A 20,007-nucleotide genomic window follows, 5' to 3' on the forward strand; every position below is an offset into this window, starting at 1 on the left:
CTCCATTGCTTTTTGAAGAGGTCGTACATTTTCTATTGAAGATAAACCACTGAGGCATGTGAATGGAGTATATATACAGTTCAGACTGAGATGCAGGGTCAAGGTTTCTCTGTTCGAGGGAACCCTACATAATAACTTAAACCAGTATCCAGCATGGCAGAACAATATTCCCTTGCAAGTATTTTAAGTCACTCCAGGGTATCCATTATTCGATATATAAATCATTCAAAGTTGTCAATTAGATTCCAGCCTGTAACTCACCCCCTGGTCTCCATTTTTGCATAATAAAGGACCCAGGATTCTTATTTGGAATGGTAACCATCAATTTATTTCTTAACATGCATTATTCCTTGCACAAACTATTTGAAACCTTCAACTAGTCACATAAAATGTACATATATACTGCATGTGCATATATGTTTTAGATCCTATCGAAATCCCTTGATTCAATCTACTTTTAATTCAGTGTTGATGACTATGTAGTATTCTATTGAATTGTTCCATTGTTATGAAGACCTGGAATCAATATTTTTCATCGATAAAGAGAATATATAGGCACAGGTTATTGTTTCTTCGGATGTGACTGTTCCTTAGCAGCTAGAGAAGCTTCCTGCAGGGGTTGGTTACAGTATTATGAGAGGAGTGTACATGATGTGCGAGGCTGTCATATCAGGACTGATGGTGTGAGTACTGTGAAGTTTAATTACCACAACGCGACTGTTGGATAATTAGCGTGCTGGTAATGGAGCACACCCACATCCACATTAGCGTTAGATGAAAGCTTTTAGGTTTGCTAGCTGTAAACGAGCGACCCCTGACCTCTCCTCACTGATCGTCTGATGGCTTAAAAGTGATCAGCTAATTAGCTGTTGCTTCTTTGTGTGAAAGTGTTTTTGAGTGTGTGTGCAGAAGGACAAGTAACACTCATCCAATCAACAACAAACTCATGGGAGACTTGTGTGTGTAAAAATAAGCAAGAAAGTTTTATTATTGAGATTGGGGATTATTAACGCTAGTTTAGCTAAAAAAAAATGTTATTTTGCAAAGGAGCAAATTTGGTGATCTCCATTGCATACAACTGAAGACTTACTTTTACTGCGTTCTTCATACATTGGCCACAAATTCTAAAGTGGAAGCATGGGCTTTAACTTCCAAATGGATTTCTTTTCTTCATTTATTCTTTCACGGGGTCATGGGGTCAGCATTTGCTTCCCATCTTGTGTTTGCCCTTGAACCCATGACCACTTCCAGCTATAAGGACAAGGGCAGCAGATAAATGGGAACACTACCACCTGCAAGTTCCCCTCCAAGTCATTCACTATTCAGACTTGGAAATATATCATGATGTGGAGATGCCGGCATTGGACTGGGGTAAACACAGTAAGAAGTCGCACAACACCAAATTGAAGTCCAACAGGTTTATTTGTTAGCAAATGCCAATAGCTTTCGGGCCTCTGACCCTTCGTCACTCACCTGACGAAGGGTCAGAGGCCCGAAAGCTATTGGCATTTGCTACCAAATAAACCTGTTGGGCTTTAACCTGGTGTTGAGAGACTTCTTACTATTGGAAATATATCGCCATTCCTTCACAGTCACTGGGTCAAAACCCTGGAATTCTCTCCCTAACGGCATTGTGCGCCAACCCACGTAGATTGCAGCGGTTCAAGAAGGCAGTTCACCACCACTTTCTCAAGGGTAACTAGAGATGAGCAATAAATACTGGCCAGCCAGCGATGTCCATGTCCCAGAGGGCAGTCAAGAGTCAATCTCATTGCTGCAGATTTGGAGTCCATTTAGGCCAGACCAGGCAGACTTCCACCACTAAAGGACACTAGTGAATAACTTTGATTGTCAATCAACCATTCCAGATCTTTATATTTCATTAATTGAATTTTTAAAATTTTGACAGCCACCCATGATGGGATTTGAACCTGTGTCACCAGAACCTGGGTCTTTGGATTTACTGGTTCATTGACATTGTTAGTATGCCGCCATCTCTCCCTCATCTGAATGGAGTCACCAAACTTTCGGTCAGAGAATTTCTGGGAGATCCTAACTGCGATTCTGCCATTGTGGCTCACCACTTTTCTGGTGGGTCGGGTTGGGACATGCGCGTGACGGCCATTTTGTGGACTCCCCGACGTTTTTTTTGACCCACGCACATCTCCCAGCTGGAGAAAGATGGCGCTGCCTGTGTGTCCTGAGCTGGAATATTGACCAGTAATAATGCTCACTCTCTCTGTCCCTCCCTGGGATCCTACTTTCCTTCAATATTTTTGTCTCACTATTTGCCCATTCCTGTAGAAAAACTGAGTGGTAAAGTGAGAAAAATTATTGCAACCCATGATTCAGCTTTGTGTGTGGTTCCCTCATTATGTTGGTATAGAACTTGTTATTTTTCTTTTCTTCTCTTATATACTATTTTTCTTTCTTTTTCAGTACTCCTGAATTCTCATAGATAACATTTTCCCTCGTCAATATATGCGCTGTCGTACGTTGTGAAAGCTGCCTTGGAGAATGATTACCTGAAGATCAGAGGCCGAATGCCTGTGACTGCTGAAGTGTTCGCCAAAAGGAAGGGAACAGTCTTGCCTGGTGATCGTCGAGTGCTGTTCATTCATCCATTGTTGTAGCGTCTGCATGGTCTCCCCAATGTACCATGCTTTGGGACATCCTTTCCTGCAGCTTATTAGGTAGACAACGTTGGCCGAGTTGCAAGAGTATGTGCCGTGTACCTGGTGGTTGGTGTTCTCACGTGAGATGATGGCATCCATGTCGATGATCCAGCATGTCTTGCAGAGGTTGCTGTGGCACGGTTGTGTGGTGTCCGGTGTCTATAGAAAAGGATATCCTGAAGCATGGTACGCTGGGAGGTCCATGCAGACACTACGACAACAGATGAATGAATACCATTCAACAATCACCAGGCAACACTGTTCCCTTCGTGTTGGCGAACACTTCAGCGGTCATGGGCATTCGGCCTCTGATCTTTGGGTAAACATTCTCCAGGGCGGCCTTCACGACACACAACAGTGCAGAGTCGCTGAGCAGAAACTGATAGCCAAGTTCCGCACACATGAGGACGACCTCAACTGGGATCTTGGGTTTATGTCACACTATCTGTAACCCCCATGACTTGTCTGAACTTGCAACATCTCACTCACTGTCTTGTCTGGAGACAATACACATTTCTGTAATCTATGCTTAATGCTATCTCCACTCACATTGTCTGCACCTTTAAGACTTGAATAGCAAATTAGTTGTAAAGATTCACATTCTAATCAGTATTCTGTAAACTGTGTGTGCCTTTATATGCCCTGTTTCTGATCAGAACTCTCCATTCAGTTGACGAAGGAACAGCATTCTGAATGCTTCTGGCATTTACTATCAAATAAACCTGTTGGACTTTAACCTGGTGTTGTGAGTATTTTAAATTCACCAACCAAGGGAAGCATCCTATCTACATCTACCCTGTGACACTCTGAGAATTTTGTAAGTTTTAACGAGATCACCTCCCTTTCTTTGAAACTTTAGAGAATACCGGGCCAATTTCCTCAATCTCATAGAATCCCTATAATGCAGAAGGAGGGCATTCGGCCCATCGAGTTTGCACTGACTCTCCAAAAGAACATCTTACCCAGGCCCACCACTTGCCCTATCCCTGTAACCCCATACATTTACCATGGCTAACCTCCCTAACTGGACTGTGGGAGGAAATCCACACAGACATGGGAAGAACGTGTAAACTCCACATGGACAGTCATTCAAAGCTGGAATCAAACCTGGGTCCCAGTGCTAACCATTGTGGTACCGTGCTACTCCTCTCCACAAAAGGAAATCCTGCCATTCTTGGGATTAATCTAGTGAATCTTTGTTACACTCCCTCAATGGCAAATACATCCTTACTCAGATTAGGAGGACAAAACTTTACACAATGTTCCAGCCACGGTCTCACCCCAGCTCAAAACAATTACAGCAAGACATCTTTACTCCTGTACTGTACTCAAATCCCCTTGCAATGAAGGCCAACATACTATTTATCTTTCTAATTGTTTGTTGTACCTGCATGCTAGCCTTTATGAACAAAGATACCCAGGTCTCTTTGGACATCAACACTTCACAACCTCTCACCATTTGAAAAATGCTGTCTTTCTATTTTTTCTACCAAACTGGATAACATCGCACTGATTCATGTTATATTCCATCTGCCATGTCTTTGCCCATTCACTTATCCTGATCAAATCCCCTTGAAGCCTCTTTGCATTCTCCCCAGAAGTCACAGTCCCACCTGTTTTTGTGTCATCAGCAAACTTAGAAATTTTGAATTTGGTCCCACCATCCAAATCATCTAAATAGATTATGAGTCTCTGCAGCCCCAGCACTGATCCTTGCAGATCCCAATTGACTTCCCACACTAAGTACATCTTACCAACCTCCTTTATGCACACCAGTCACTTCCCCTGAAACGACTCATTTTCTCCCTTTATTTCATGAACATTTCAATGCATTTCAGCTACTTAATCCCTTCTCCAACAAAACCTCTTCTCATTCACAGCTCCCAGCTTCTCTACAACTGTTTTCTTCTTCATACATTGACACCACACAGAAAGGGCTACCCAGCTCATCTTTGAAAGAGTTATCCATGGACTCCCAAAACCCTGTGCCGTTCCTCTCTTTGATGTTTCATTCATCTGCATCACTCAATCCAACTTTCTCTTCATACACTGTGCAACTATCACATAGCCAACTCCACATATTAATAGCAGATGAACTGGCCACTAAACAGGTATAAACTTCTTGCAATATTTCTTATTGTATGGTTGAATTAAAAAAATATATTTTCTAGAAAGTATGGTTAGTACTTTTGTGGTTGGCCCTTTGTGTCCAAGTTGATTTCATCAATATGTGACTTCATCATTTCCTGTGGGTCTTTTACTCACTATATAATACATTTAAATATCCTCTGCAGAGCAAGTTCTTCTCGTTGGCATCATATTTATATCCTGTAGCAAATTCCTCATCACACTCAGCATGAGCTCCAAAACTACATAAAGTTATATGGAGCACACAGCACAGAAAGAAGTTATTCAACCCAACTAGTCTACACCAGTGTTTATGGTCCATACAAGCCTCCTTACACCCACTCCAGCTCACCCTATCCACATACCTTCTATTTCTTTTTCCCCTCACATGCTTAATGGGGCTGATCATGGTGCTGTTATCATTGGGCCATTCTTTCTTGGATGCTGTGTATGTTGTTGTTGAAACAAGCTTTGTTTGGATGATAACATGAGGTTAGTTCATTAACATTTTAATCATTGCACTCATGGACCACAGTATGTCATGGCTGAGAGTCTGGAAGGACTGGGGTCAGGATTGCAGAAGCAGCAGCTGTTGCTTGTTCTAAAAGCTGTTTTGCCAAATGAAATGGGGTGGTGGTGGTGGGGGGGGAATGGAATTGTAGTAACACTTTGTAGAGAGTGGTACAGGGGAAACACTGGTGGGATCCCAGTCTGAACATGCCTGAAACACATTACGGTGTGTAAAAATACTGTACATGGTGCTAATAGCTCTCTTTTGTATGAGGTGAGTGAAGTTTGGTGCTAAAACATCTTATAATCCAGCATGTCCAGTTTTAAGTCTGAGTTCAACAGAGGCAATGTTTTATTTGGCTAGACTAGTGGGTACATTCTGCTCTTATTTTTCTTACTTTGATTCTTTCATGCTGGTGACTAAAATTATAGCCTCCTTTAACATTCAAGCATTTTTGAGATTTGTTCGAACAGATTTATCTGCATGCTCTTCATCAAGGATATCGTTTGTCACTGATTTCATTTGAACATCGGAGGCTAAGGGACGACATGATAGAACTTTACAAATTGATGAGAGACACAGATAGAACGGAGTCCTTTTCCAAGGGTGGAAATGTCAATTACTGGAGACATAGGTTTAAGGTAAAAAGGGGAAAACGTTTAAAAGGAGATGTCAGAGGCAATTTTTTTTTTACATAGAGTGGGTGTTAAGTGCCTGGAATGCACTGTCAGAGGAGTGGTATTACAGATACAATAGCAACATTTGAGAGGCATCTCGACAGATACATGAATCATAGAATCCCTACAGTGCAGAAAGAGGCCATTTGGCCCATCATGTCTGCACCAATAACAATCCCTCCCAGGCACTATTCCAGTAAATTCATGCATTTACTCTAACACTAAGGCGCAATTTTAGCATGGTCAATTAACCTAACCTGCACATCTTTGGATTGTGGGAGGAAACCGGAGTACCCAGAGAAAACCCATGCAGACACAAGGAGAATGTGCAAACTCTACACAGACAGTGACCCGAGACCAGAATTGAACCCGGGTCCCTGGCGCTGTGAAGCAGCAGTGCTAACCACTGTGCCACCATGCTACCCAGGCAGGGAATAAGGGGATATGAAGCACTTAAAGGCAAAAGATCTTCCTTAATTTAGAAAGGCATTATTTGTTGGTGCAGGCTTGTTGGGCCAGGGGGTCTATTCCTGTGCTGTACTGTTCTTTGTTCTTTTGGTTCATGTTGCCGAACTTCTATGGCAGTGCCATTTTTCAGGGCAAAGTTGTGTCACATGCACCAGTTATAATCTTATAATTTAAAAAAAATTGAATTCACTGGGTATGGGTATCAGTAGCTTGGCCAGCATTGATTGCCCATCACTAATAGCCCTTGAGAAAGTGAGAGTGAGCCACGTACTTGAGCCGCTGAAGTCCACGTAGTGTATGTATACTCACAGTGCTGTTAGGAAGGGAGTTCACTCCTTCTCGACTTTGTGGCAGCTTGATACAACCAAGTAGTGTGATAAAATAAAAGCAACATACTGCAGAGTTTGGAAATCTGAAGTAAAAACAGAAAGTGCTGGGAAAACCTTAGGTCTGGCAGCATCTGAGGAGAGAGAAACAGTTAATGTTTCAAATCCAATAATACTCTGAAATAAAATGTAGATTGCATGTGAAAATGGACATACAAGCAAGGGATAGTGGACTGCTCGTATGCAATGCAAAAAAAAGGGGAAAATAATATTGGATTTAGCTTAATTGTATGAATAATTAGAAAGCACAAATCCATTCTCTTTTGAGATCCATAAAAGCCCTCTAAATACAGTAAATTGGACTTCCAGCATTGACTACTGCTCAAGCATACTCAATCATAATGGTACACAGTGGTATAACATTCAAAACCTCAATTTTTTTTCATTCCTAAAGGGCTGAATAGAGATCAACATGTTTTCTATTGAACACTGGCATTTTACTTACCGCTGAAATGTCCTCATTAGACTCTCAGCAGGGTTTAAAGTAGAATGAGTCTGCCTTCTTCCACACATGTTCAACTTGTTAACAACATTATTTCAGTCCATTTTATGCACAAGATGTCTCGTCCCTTGCCACAACTTGGTATAATTCAGTGCAATAGGCCACTGCTTTCTATTAAGGTGAACTTTTTCATTTGTCCAAAATGTCTGGTGGTCATGCTGCAGCCATGTCTCCGTAACGACAATTAAGTCATATCTGTTTCCTTCTATTTGTGTCATCAGTTCCTTGCCCTTGTTGTGAAATCTATGTGCATTCAGATAGGCGGCGGAATTCTTCTGTCCTGCTCACCTATCGGTTGGTACTGGACCAAGCAAAGCTCCGTTGACCTCAGATGGGATTTTCTGATCTTGTGGCGAACTCAGTCAGAAAAACCTGCCCATTTGTGTCTTTAATTCTCTGTTCTGTTCAATTATTTTCATGTCATCCAGCCTTATCCACTGACACACTCTGGTGCTATTTTGCTTTCTTGCCCTCTTTTCTCTTTAATTTATCACATTTTCCCTCCCATGATCATAGCATGAGGATAAGGGATAAACCATTTTCGGACTGAGGTGAGGAAAAAGTTCTTCACCCAGAGAGTGGTGAATCTGTGGAATTCACTGCCACAGAAAGTCGTTGAGGCCAAAATATTGTGTGACCAAGAAGAAATTAAATATAACTCTTGGGGCTAAAGGGATCTAGGGATATGACAGCGAGGCGAGGTGGTGGAGTGCGAAAAGGAGATTAGGATATCGATAGTGATAATCAGCCATGATCAAAATGAATGGCAGAGCAGGCTCGAAGGGCTAAACGGCCTACTTCTGCTTCTAATTTCTATGCTTCTACGAGCCCTTGCCCACTGTATAGTTTAAAAAACATTTTTCAACACCATCAGCCTCCCCACCAGCCTCCCAACCATATCTCCCAACTCTTCCTTTCTCCTGCTCCCTGATGTTCTCATCAAAGTTTCCCCTGATCTGATTTAATATTATTGTCACAGGTATTAATATAAAGTGAAAAGTATTGCTTCTTTTGTGCTATACAGACAACGCATACTGTTCATAGTGAAAGTTAGGTGATGGTGCAGAATGTAGTGTTACAGTCATAGCTAGAGTGTAGAGAAAGATCAGCTTAATATAAGATGTACAATATTCTGTTGGCACCAGTGAAGAAGCTGTTCTTGAGCCAGCTGATAGGTGACCTCAGACTTTTGTATCTTTTCCCCGACAGAAAATGGTGAAGAGAGAATGTCCAGGGTGTGAGGGGTCCTTAATTATGCTGGCTGCTTTTCCAAGGCAGTGGGAAGTGTAGACAGAGTCGATTGTCCTTCGGTTTCCAAACCATCATTAACACTCTCTCCTCCAAAAAAAGCTCACCTTGTCCCTGAGTTCTCTCTTGCTCACAAACCATCTCCATGTCCCGTAAATGTATTGTCATTTCCCAGCACCTTGTCTATCTTGCCTATGGACCAAAGAAAAACAAATTTTTTTTTATAAACTGAAGGCAGGCATAAACTAAATTTCAAAATATTATATCATCCTGTGGCAGATATGTGAAATGATTGAACAACATAGAAAGCTGATTCTGTCATTAAGAATCTGCATTCTAATTAAAAGGCTTTCTGTGATACAGTCTAATTACAGTTGAGCTGTGCTGCATGCACTCCCGGCTGTGACCTCCCCCTGGCCTTTTTACATGAAACTGGATGCAATGAACCAATTGAAGTTCTGGAGAGCTTTTTACTTGCTTCATAGCACACCACCAGATAATTATGGATGAAGCAGCTTAGTTGAGAATGATCCTACACCCATCGACTCCAGCATCCAACTGTTTCCTAAAATAGCTTTTTTGCTTCCACAATATTCCATGTGTTGGTGAAGGATACCCTGACAGTCCCAAAATTGCCATTTATTAGTTTGACCGCATGTCCCCTTCTTCAAACTTCCCCAGTTTACAATCATATGAAACATCCTTTTTCCCAGACGCTGAGCAATGTCACATACCTCTCCAAGATTGTCATTCAGGTGATTCCTTGAAAAGAGCTAGGTTATCTTGTTTTGCCTCATATATCAGACCCCTACCACCAAGGATCAGTTTTGTGATGTCTCAGTGCTGCTTCTGGTGCTGTAATAAGGCAAAATACTGTGGGTTCTGGAATCTGAAACAAAAACAGAAAATGCTGGAAAATCTCAGCAGGTTTGACAGCACCTGTGGACAGAGAATAGAGCCAGTGTTTCGAGTCTGGATGACCCCTCCCCCAACAGTCAGAGCTCCTTGTCTTCAGCTCTGACAAATGTCTTTCTTATCCCTTGATCAGAATGTGATGCTGCATGAACCTTAATCATTATTCTCTCTGACTTATATTCTGCCTTGGTTAGATGTGTTTAGTGCCAAATCTACTGAGATTCTTAAGTTTCTTTAAGACTCATTCTTGGCCAGTACAACAACATTCATGATGGATGCATTGTTCTTTTTCTCTCATGTTTGGCACTTTAATTTGACTGGATTAAACGTTGTCTAACAATATCCTGCCCAATTATAACCACATACAACTCATACTGTAGTTTCTGATCTGCTTTCTTTTCCACTGTGCTTCCTAGAATCATCCAGGATTTTATAGTCCCTTCCACCTGCGGGGGTATTATGGTCTCAACAAAAGTTTAATGGGCCCGACTTATCCACCGGGGGGTGTGGGGGATGGGGACGAGGGTGGGTGTAAGGGGAGCTGGAGGTGGGTGGGGAAATGCTATGTCATGGCTGTAAAATCTTGCCGATAGAATAATCCACAAAAGGAGGACATTTGGCCCATCATGTCTGTGGCAGCTCTTTGAGAGAGTTACCCAGTAAGTCCATCTTGACTGCTTTTTCCGTGTAGCTCATAACTGTTTCCACTTCATATATGAGTTACACCGCTTACATTACCATTTTGGGAAATGCATTCCAGATCATAACAACTTGGAATCTCCTAATTGATCGCGTGCTACAACACAGGGTTTTGTGATCAATCCTAATTAAGACATCCTAATCCATTAGTATCTGGTGATACAAAGGACCTTAGAAAGCTCTCAAACTTCAATTAGTTCATTGTACCCAGTTTTACTTAATAGGTCAGTTTTCTACTGGACCCCTGAATCCAGCTTCACAGAAATAGAAATTAGCAACATTACAGGCCTTGACAATAAGCCCTGAGCTACATGTTAAGGTTCTTGCTGCTCGTAAGTGGTACACAGTGACCATGACATTGAATTTTGCCCAAACCCAGAAAGAAGCGGTGACCAGATACCTCAAACTGCAGCTGTACTTCAGGGATTGACTCAAAATAAAGGAATAATAAACTGATCTTTTTCTTTTCTAATAATTTATCTTTTTACATTGTACTTGAAAAGCGCTGAACACCTTGTTCTCTGTGCACATGAAATAACTCCTCAGAAGGCCGGTGTCCCTTCATCCAAATTCCCTTTACTTACAAACTTATCTCTAATCCTAAGAGTGCTTCAGTTACAAAGTCAGAATCCAGAGTGCCAATAGTCTGATACTTCTCAGGTGAAACTCGCTGACTGGGTAGGAAATCATTACTTCAATCAGGGAGCTCATACTCCAAGAGGCCAGCTTCATGGGCCTCACTGAGGGCATTGTAGCACAGATCAGAGAAAGCAAGTTAGAATTTGACATGCCTGTAATGGCTGAGCTATTCATTGACAAAAGTCACTCAGCCACCTGGGGAACTGTGTCTACTTATATGTTGATACATTTGTTAATTTAAATACATATTTTCACCAGTCTGCTTCATCTTATGAATTCATTTCTATCCTTATATGCTTAATGCATTTAAGAGAAGATGCATAAACACACAAGAGGAAATGGGATATAAAGTTGTGCTGTTAGATAAGAGATTGGAGGAGGCTCATGTGAAGCATAAACACCAACTTGGAATAATTGGTCTGTATGGTCTGTTTATGCACTGTACATTCTATGCTTTCCAGGTTTACCCTATGTTGCTTTGTTGTAAACTTTACTCCATCCAAGGATATGAAAACAAATCTGTATTTTTAGTGGATATGACTGAAGCCTCTTTGAGTCTAATTCATGGAATCCCACATTCTTTCATCTACCTCTAGCCACAGAGGGAGCAGCAGCCCCAACGCTAACTCGCAGAACAGGGTGAGTGTAAATAAATGAGGCCAGCACACTCTTGTGACAGATTTAATTGGCGAGGAGCAAAGCTTTCTGCCATTAATCTCTATCAGCTCTCTTCAGCCAAAGGCAAGTGGCTCAATTGGGAGGCAGTAATCCCAGCCCTTTTCATATCAACCCTTTAAGATCTGCCCCATGGCCTCATTTCATTATATATCAGCATCAATCACTAAACATCTTTGAAATTCCCCTGGAAATAAAGAATTGTCCTTTTTCAACATTCATTCTTTTCAAATTAATTTGATTTGTCTCTGATAAAAGTGATTGCTGTCAAGCACAATGAAAGACTGGAAGGTTTTTTTTACACCATAGTGGGTGTGGAAGAGGCAAGGGAAAGGGAATAATTAACTCTGGGTTCAGTACCTCTTCTAAAGGAATCAAGTTAAGATGGAGAATAAAGGGTTAATGGCACATTCTTTGATTTGTTTGATTCATAGAACATAGAACATAGAACATAGAACACTACAGCACAAACAGGCCCTTCGGCCCAAGAGTAGCACCAATCACATCAACACCTACCAATCTATAGACCTATCTATAACCCCCAATCCCATTAAATCCCTTATACTCATCCAGAAGTCTTTTAAAAGACCCCAGCGAGTTCGCCTCCACCACCACTGACGGCAGCCGATTCCACTCACTCACCACCCTCTGAGTGAAAAACTTACCCCTAACATCACTTCTGTACTTGCCTCCCCGCACCTTCAATCTGTGTCCTCTCGTAGCGACCATTTCAACCCGGGGAAATAGTCTCTGAGAATCCACCCTATCTATTCCACTCAACATTTTATAAACTTCTATCAGGTCGCCTCTCAACCTTCGTCTCTCCAGGGAAAAGAGTCCCAGCTCCCTCAACCTAACTTCATAAGGCATGCCTCCCAGTCCAGGCAACATCCTTGTAAATCTCCTCTGTACCCTTTCAATAGCTTCTACGTCCTTCCTATAGTGAGGCGACTAGAACTGCGCACAGTACTCCAAATGAGGTCTGACAAGGGTCTTATAAAGTTGCAGCATTACCTCCCGATTCCTAAACTCAATCCCTCGATTAATGAAGGCCAGTACACCATATGCCTTCTTGACCACATCCTCCACCTGCGAGGCCGATTTAAGAGTCCTGTGGACCCGGACCCCAAGATTCAGATGGCAAAAAGATGAGAATTTGGTGGATGCATGAGAAGGAGGGTCACAATTGAGGAAAATGGCTTTTTCCAATTGGTAACAAGCAATTTTGCTGGATCGCTACCCATTTTCAAGTTAGTCCAATTTTTCAATGCATTTTTCAATGGATGCAGAATGCTTCCACCAACTTGACCTCTTTCATTTCAATGGTACCAACTTCATTGTTATCATCAACTACTTTACCAGGTACCCTGTTATCACCTGACAAAGGGGCAAACCCCGAAAGCTACTGGCGTTTACTACCAAATAAACCTGTTGGACTTTAACCTGATGTTGTGAGACTACTTACTGTATTCAACCATTACTCAGTATGTCAAGCATAACTATTTTCAGTTTATTTGGTATGCCGAGAGAGATCATTATGGATAGTAATCCACAATTTATTAGTCAGCCATTTCCGGGTACGTGCAAGAGGCGGAATATTAATCACACTACTTATCCTCATTACTACTTCTCCTTGATCTAACAGCCTAGCTGAACAAATGATTTGCTTGGTGAATCCAGGATACTCAAAAGTAGACAGACTGAGCTAAATCTACACATTGGAAGGTATTGCTTTTGGATGCAACATTTCAAGTGCAACTATTCCATCACCGGCAGAGCTTATGTATGGCAGGACAGTATGTACCAATTTACCTAAACTTACTGTTGTAGGGTGTTGGATATCATTTGTTAGGTCTTAGTGAAATCTTCAGGTCTTATCTAGGTTAACTGTTTGTATTTATTAACTAAAACTATGTGCATATATGTAGTAAAGGGTACAAACCAGGAGCTGTCTCCATGCTACCTTGAGCACACAGATCTGCCCAACACTAAACTGACCCCAAGGTTCCTCCGATGCTCCGGTTTCCTCTCACAGTTCAAAGATGTGCGAGTTAGGTGGATTGGTCACACTAAGTTGCCCTTTAGTGTTAGGGGGACTAGCTAGGGCAAATGTATGGAGTCATAGGGATAGGGCCTGAGTGGGATTGTGGTCAGTGCAGATTTGATGGGCCGAATGGCCTCCTTCGGCACTGTAGGAATTCTATGAAATTTTAATTCTATGAAAAACATGCAGGATAAAAATGCAGGTACAGCATTACAGTTGAGAGAACAAGTTTACATCCAGCAACCTGCAGAAGGTATATCGCAATCAGCCGAGTTGACAAGTATTTGTTCAGAACCAAAGTCCTATGAAGTCATTGCACACAAAGAAGCAACCGTGTGGCATAACTGAAGACAAATCAGATCCATTCCAGCTCTTCAGCCATGAACTGTCCTACTGCATCTGCAACAACCTTGAAGAATCACAATCTCACGGATCATCATGAGCATTAAAGAAACCTTCAGATAAGATTCCCATTATAAGTTCTGAGTGTACCAACCAGTTCCTCTTTAGAAACTCTTAGATCCATTAATTACATGCACTTGTGTAGTAACTAACATGAACATGTATTTTAAATAGTTATACTTCTTTGGAAGGAAATTATCTTTAAAAAGAAATGGGGTTGTTGTTACGTGCCTTTTAAACAATATCGGCATGGTATCTCTAGAAGAGCAATGTGGCCCCTAATCTTGTATCGCTACTGTGTAGGAGGCCGGCCCTGTTCTTTCCACAAATTTTCCTGCCACCCATGTCAATTCTGCTGAAAAATTTCCGGCCAAAACTAAATCAGCATGCTGTCCTCACCATTACATCTGTTCTATGCTGTTGGTAAGGTTTAAGTAGCTCTGACTTATCATATCACCAGCCTTGCATCACTGTCATCTTAACTTATGATGGCACTGGGTCTCTTGCAGTTCACGTTTTTGTGTGTTTAGCTGAGACTGGCAAAGTCTCTTTCAGGTGCAGCGCCAGCACTATTTCTTGTGATGCCAGTGATGAAGGTACTGCCTGCGGCCAAGGCAAACGGCTGAGTATATCTACGTTTAATATTTGTGTCCCTGGGTGGGGCTGAAATGAATTGGTGTATACTGCTAGCAATGGAGTCCACGGCTGTACCCCTTCAGAGGCCATTGGTGGCATTGGTTTATCCTCACAAAATAAACCCAACAACTGTTCCTGATCTGATACCATGGTGATATGTCTTCCAGATGGTGACATGTCTTCCAACACAGATGAAACTTCTTCACTGTACAATGTACTGCCAAACTTTCTTTGCAGATTGACAAATATTTTTTCCTGCATTTGATAGTGCTCTCGACACAAAGGCCTCTCTACCCCATCAGGCATCCTGAGGACAAAACTGCTCCCACTCCATATGGGGATGCATCGGGGTAACTACCAGTGGTTTGCTTGGATCAAAGTGTACCAGCAATGCCAATGACTGCAGGGCCTGCTTTACTTCAGTAAGGGCTTCTTTTTGTTCCTTTCCCCATCTTCCAACACTGATGCTTCTTCAAGAGCTGAATTGGGGCTAAAATTGTACACACAGTTTGTAAGAATCTATCATAAAAATTCACCATTCCTTGGATTGATTTCAACTTTGATACATTTTTTGTGGTTGTGGGATTTCCTTAATGGCTTTAGCTATACCCTCCAAAGGATATAAACCTTGTGTGTTTACCCTAAAACCCAAATAAATAACTTCACCCAGTTGGAAAGTGCATTTCTCTCATTTCAAATGAACACTCACTTCCTTAACTCTTCTCAACACTTGCTCCGAGTGTGATCTGTGTTCCTCAGGTGAGGCTCCTGTAATTAGAACATTGGTTTATTGAGATAAACCAATACATTAGAAATGCCCTGAATTAAACTTTATATCGTACGTTGGAAAATGGCACGGGCTGATGACACATCAAAGGGTAAGCACGTATGCTGGTATAAACCTTTGATAGTAACCAATCTTTGTGAAACTTCATCCAGCACCAGTTGCTAGTAGGCCCAACTGAGATCTAACTTGGCATACTTTTGGTCCCTTGGCTAATTTGGCATGAAAACTCTCAATTTCAGGAATCGTGCATCTGTCTGAGCTTCTCGATTTACAGTTAGTTTATAATCCCCACAAATTCTTATTGTATGATCCATCTTGAGGATCAGGACTATGTGTGCAGCCCAGTCAGAGAATTGTACAGGCTTTTAAGTAGCTAACTCTTCCAATCTCCCAAGCTTGACATCAATCTTATAATGAAGAGCATAAGGCACTGTGCAAGCCCAAAAACATTTTTGCGTTGCATTGGGATTCAGATAAATTTTGACTTCAGTTCTCCTTATTCGTCCCAGCTCTTTTTGAAACGCCTTGGAATAAATACACAGCAATTCCTGAAAATCTCTGTCCTGTAGGTTTAATAGTTCTAACCAATTTAATATTATCTATTTCAGCCAATCACGGCCAATTAGGCAAGACTTGTGACCTTCCTTACCAGGACAGGTGAGTGAAGGTCATAAATTGAACTGTTTGGTTCTTGTAGGACATTGTAACTGTTATCCGCCCTATGGCCTTCAATGTTTCTCCCATATAGGCAGACAATATGCGCTTGACTCACTCAATCTCAATCATTGGAGGCCTTTTTGAAAGTAACAAAATGCCTGTTCCCCAGTGACTGTGGCCATGGCTCCTGTGTCACTTCCATTTTAAGGGCTGTGCCATTTACCATCAAGGGTTCCTCTATAGGGGGCACCATATTGAATTGCACCTGATTTAGGGTATACAACCTGGGTCCCTGGTTGGCTCCTCATTCAGTTTTTCAAAGGAGTTAAACGAATGGTGTTTTTTTTTTGCACATTCTGTTCTGACTGCTTCACTCTGCACCATGCTTGTAAATGATCCTTCCTATTACATCTGTAACATAGAGAATTTCTGCACCGGTAAGCTTCTTGGGACTGTTCTCCCCCACATCGGAAACAAACTTCTGCCATCATTGCTGTATCCCCCTTCTCAAGCTTTGCTGCGCCCACACTTCAAATATTCTTCACAACAGCATTTTCCCAAATGGTTCATTTCATTGAGCATGCCTTGTAGCTCACATATGCACATTCAGTCACCTGGACCATCTCCATAGCTTTTATTAAAGGACTTTGGCCTCAGCCAGAAGCTTCTGCATGATGAGGCTGTTTATCTCCCTGTATCTGTTTATCCCTCCCTCTGCGACTGGATCCGGAACTTACTAACCCACAGACAACAATCAGTAAGGATAGGCAATAACACATCCTCCAGGGGGCCAAAATCCCTTCCAACTCGATTTTCAAGTTTACTGATGACACCACCATAGTAGGTCAGATCTCAAACAATGAGACAAAGTATGGGAATGAAATAGAGAATCTGGTGAACTAGGGCAGCGACAATGATCTCTCCCTCAATGTCAACAAGATGAAAGAGATCATCATCGACTTCAGGAAGCATAGTGGAGAACATGCCCCTGTCTACATTAATGGGAATGAAGTAGAAATGTTCAGGAGCTTCACATTTTTCATTGTCCAGATCACCAACAACCTGTCCTGGTCCCCCCATGTTGACACTATAGTTAAGAAAGCTCACCAATGCCTTTACTTTCTCAGAAGGCTAAAGAAATTTGGCATGTCTACTACAACTCTCACCAACTTTTATCGATGCACCCATAAAATGCATTCTTTCTGTGTGTATCATAGCTTGGTATGGCTCCTGCTCTGCCCAATACTGCAAGAAACTACAAAAGGTCATGAATGTAGCCCAATCCAGCACGCAAACCAGCCTTCCAGCCATTGACTCTGTCTACACTTCTCGCTGCCTCAGCAAAGCAGCCAGCATAACTAAGGACCTCATGTACCCCGGACATTCTCTCTTCCACCTTCTTCTGTTGGGAAAAAGATACAAAAGTCTGAGATCACATACCAACTGATTCAAGAGCAGCTTCTTCTCTGCTGCCATCAGACTTTTGAATGGGCCTACCTCGTGTTAAGTTGATCTTTCTCTACATCCTAGCTATGACCGTAACACTACATTCTGCACTCTGTTTCCTTCTCTATGAACTATATGCTTTGTCTGTATAATGCACAAGAAACAATACTTTTCACTGTATCCAATCCATGTGACAATAATAAATCAAATCAAATCAAAATGCCACAGACCAATTGGTCTCTTAACATTTCTCTGCAGTTGGATCAAATCTGTAGTTCTCTGCTAATTCTCTCAATCTGCCCATGAAGCCTGAGCCTATCTCCTCAGGCTCATAGACAGCTGAATGAAATTTATACCTCAAAATAATGAGGAAGAATAAAAATAAACCGGGTGCTCCCGTTTCCTCCCACAGTCCAAAGATGTGCTGGTTAGGTGCATTGGCCATGCCAAATTCTCCCTCAATGTACCCAAATAGGCGCAGAGCTGCGGCGACTGGGGGATTTTCATGGTAACTTCATTGCAGTGTTAATGTAAGCCTCATTGTGACTATTAAGTAAACTTGAAACTTAATAAATAAACTTTTAAAAACTGCAAGCAACTGGGAGGGTAAACCAGTCCTTTGAAGATTCATGTGACCTGGGTAACAAAGTAGCGTGGGCCATACATTGGTGTTGTCATGACCAAGGTGAGGAGAGATCGAAGGGCTCCCCTTGCCTTTTCCCTTGCTCATGTAAGGTTTTTCCATTTAAAATCAGGATATCCTTGCCGATTTTAGTGTGTGCTGAATTGTTTATTGCCATGACCATGTCCAGAGGGGTGAATAATTTCCTCTTTCTCATTCCTGGGGTTGGCAAATAGTTGTGATTTTCAATTCACTATGTACTTGACTGGAGATAAAGCTGCGTGAAGAAATGAATTGAACAGATCTCTTGAGTTAACACCTCAGGAGTTGATTTATTGTTAAAACTCGTTCAGGTAATAGTATAAACCTTGCTAGAATATCCAAAATCCTGTGACATATGTGCACACTCGCACGCAAAACAGAAGAAGTTACAGGGTGAGGGAGATGGAATTGGGAAGAGTTTACATCTATAAAAAGAGAAAAGAAACATACAATCCAACATTCCTTTTGTGGTCTTGAAATTCCAGTAGTATTAAGGCCAATATAAGCTATTTGATTTTCTGCAGTCTCTTTTGAACTATAATCTGTTTCCAAAGTATATGCAATGAGGCTTGAGGTTACTTCCAATTGAAATCTTTGTGATATATTCCAAAATTCCCTTTGACTAGCACACTGCAATTTAACCCTATTCTTGTCTAGGATTTCTTTAACCTTCCCCCATGAGCCAGCAGCCAGTGTCTTGGAGAATGCTGATCTCCTTTCCTGGCTCTTTCTGACAGGTAGAGGTAATCTTGAACACAAACCTCTTGGTAGTGACCCCGACAAGTTTGCACATAGGCTGACCATTTTTATGGCTGCGAATATTGGTTTGGTAATAGGGCTCGCTGTCAGTTTCTCCGTATACCAACAACTTTCTTTCAAATGGCTTTGTTAACCATATTGGAAAGACGCAGGGTGCTTTTCCAGCACACGCCGTACCATGTTTCTCCTTTTTAAAAGTTGTGGACTGTTCTGCCCTTTATCTTGCATTCCCATTGGATGGGAGGCTGGTTACCAAGTCCTGGTTTGCCTTGATTCAGGGGTTAAGTCATAGTCATTTGCCATGAGGTCTGCTTGTCTGGCCCTTTCCCTTTCCTGTTCCTCTACATGAGTTTTGATAGAGAGAGGGAATGAATTTTCAAAATCTTTGAAGAGCATTATTTCTGAAAAGATTTTGCACGTGGCTTTGATTTTCATGCCCGTATACATTGGTCAAAAATGTAACTAAATGAAGCTTAAATCATTCAAATTCAGTGTGCATCTCGTTAGTCCATTTTCTCAGGGTACAGACTGAGATGGTCGGTCTCCAGCACCACGTCACATGCAATTAAATTAGCATTTTTTGCCACCTCATAATTGGCTGAACCCTTATTAGGCAAGGAGGAGTAAACTTTGTGAGCTTTCCCTATTAATTTGCTTTGCAACAGCAGGGTCCAACTCTCCGCTAGCCACTTTACCTGCGGAGCCACACTTTCAACAGAAATGAAGAAGACTTCTACCAGTCCTGATCAAAATTAGGGATTAAATCAGCAGACTGGAATAATTCAACACTCAACCCTGAGCTGGAGGTGGTTTCAGTGGGTAAAGTGGACATTTCCCTATGTACTTTGAGTAGCCTCAATCCCAATTCTTGCATCTCTCTTTGGAACACTCTGTCTTGCTCCCTATCACCTTTCTGTTTTTTCCTTCCTTGTCTCTGCTTCTCTTCCTTCCCCCTCTCTCTTTTCCTATTTTGGAATTCGAACTCTAGTCATTTCTGGTTTGAGCTTTAATTTTACTAATGTTCGTTTGTCTGATTCAATTTCCTCAGGTTCAAAATCCAAATACCTTGCCACATGCTTTAGAATTTCTG

This window comes from Carcharhinus amblyrhynchos, chromosome 20, assembly GCF_965287045.1.
Source record: "Carcharhinus amblyrhynchos chromosome 20, sCarAmb.v2.hapA, whole genome shotgun sequence".
Lineage (NCBI taxonomy): Eukaryota > Metazoa > Chordata > Chondrichthyes > Carcharhiniformes > Carcharhinidae > Carcharhinus > Carcharhinus amblyrhynchos.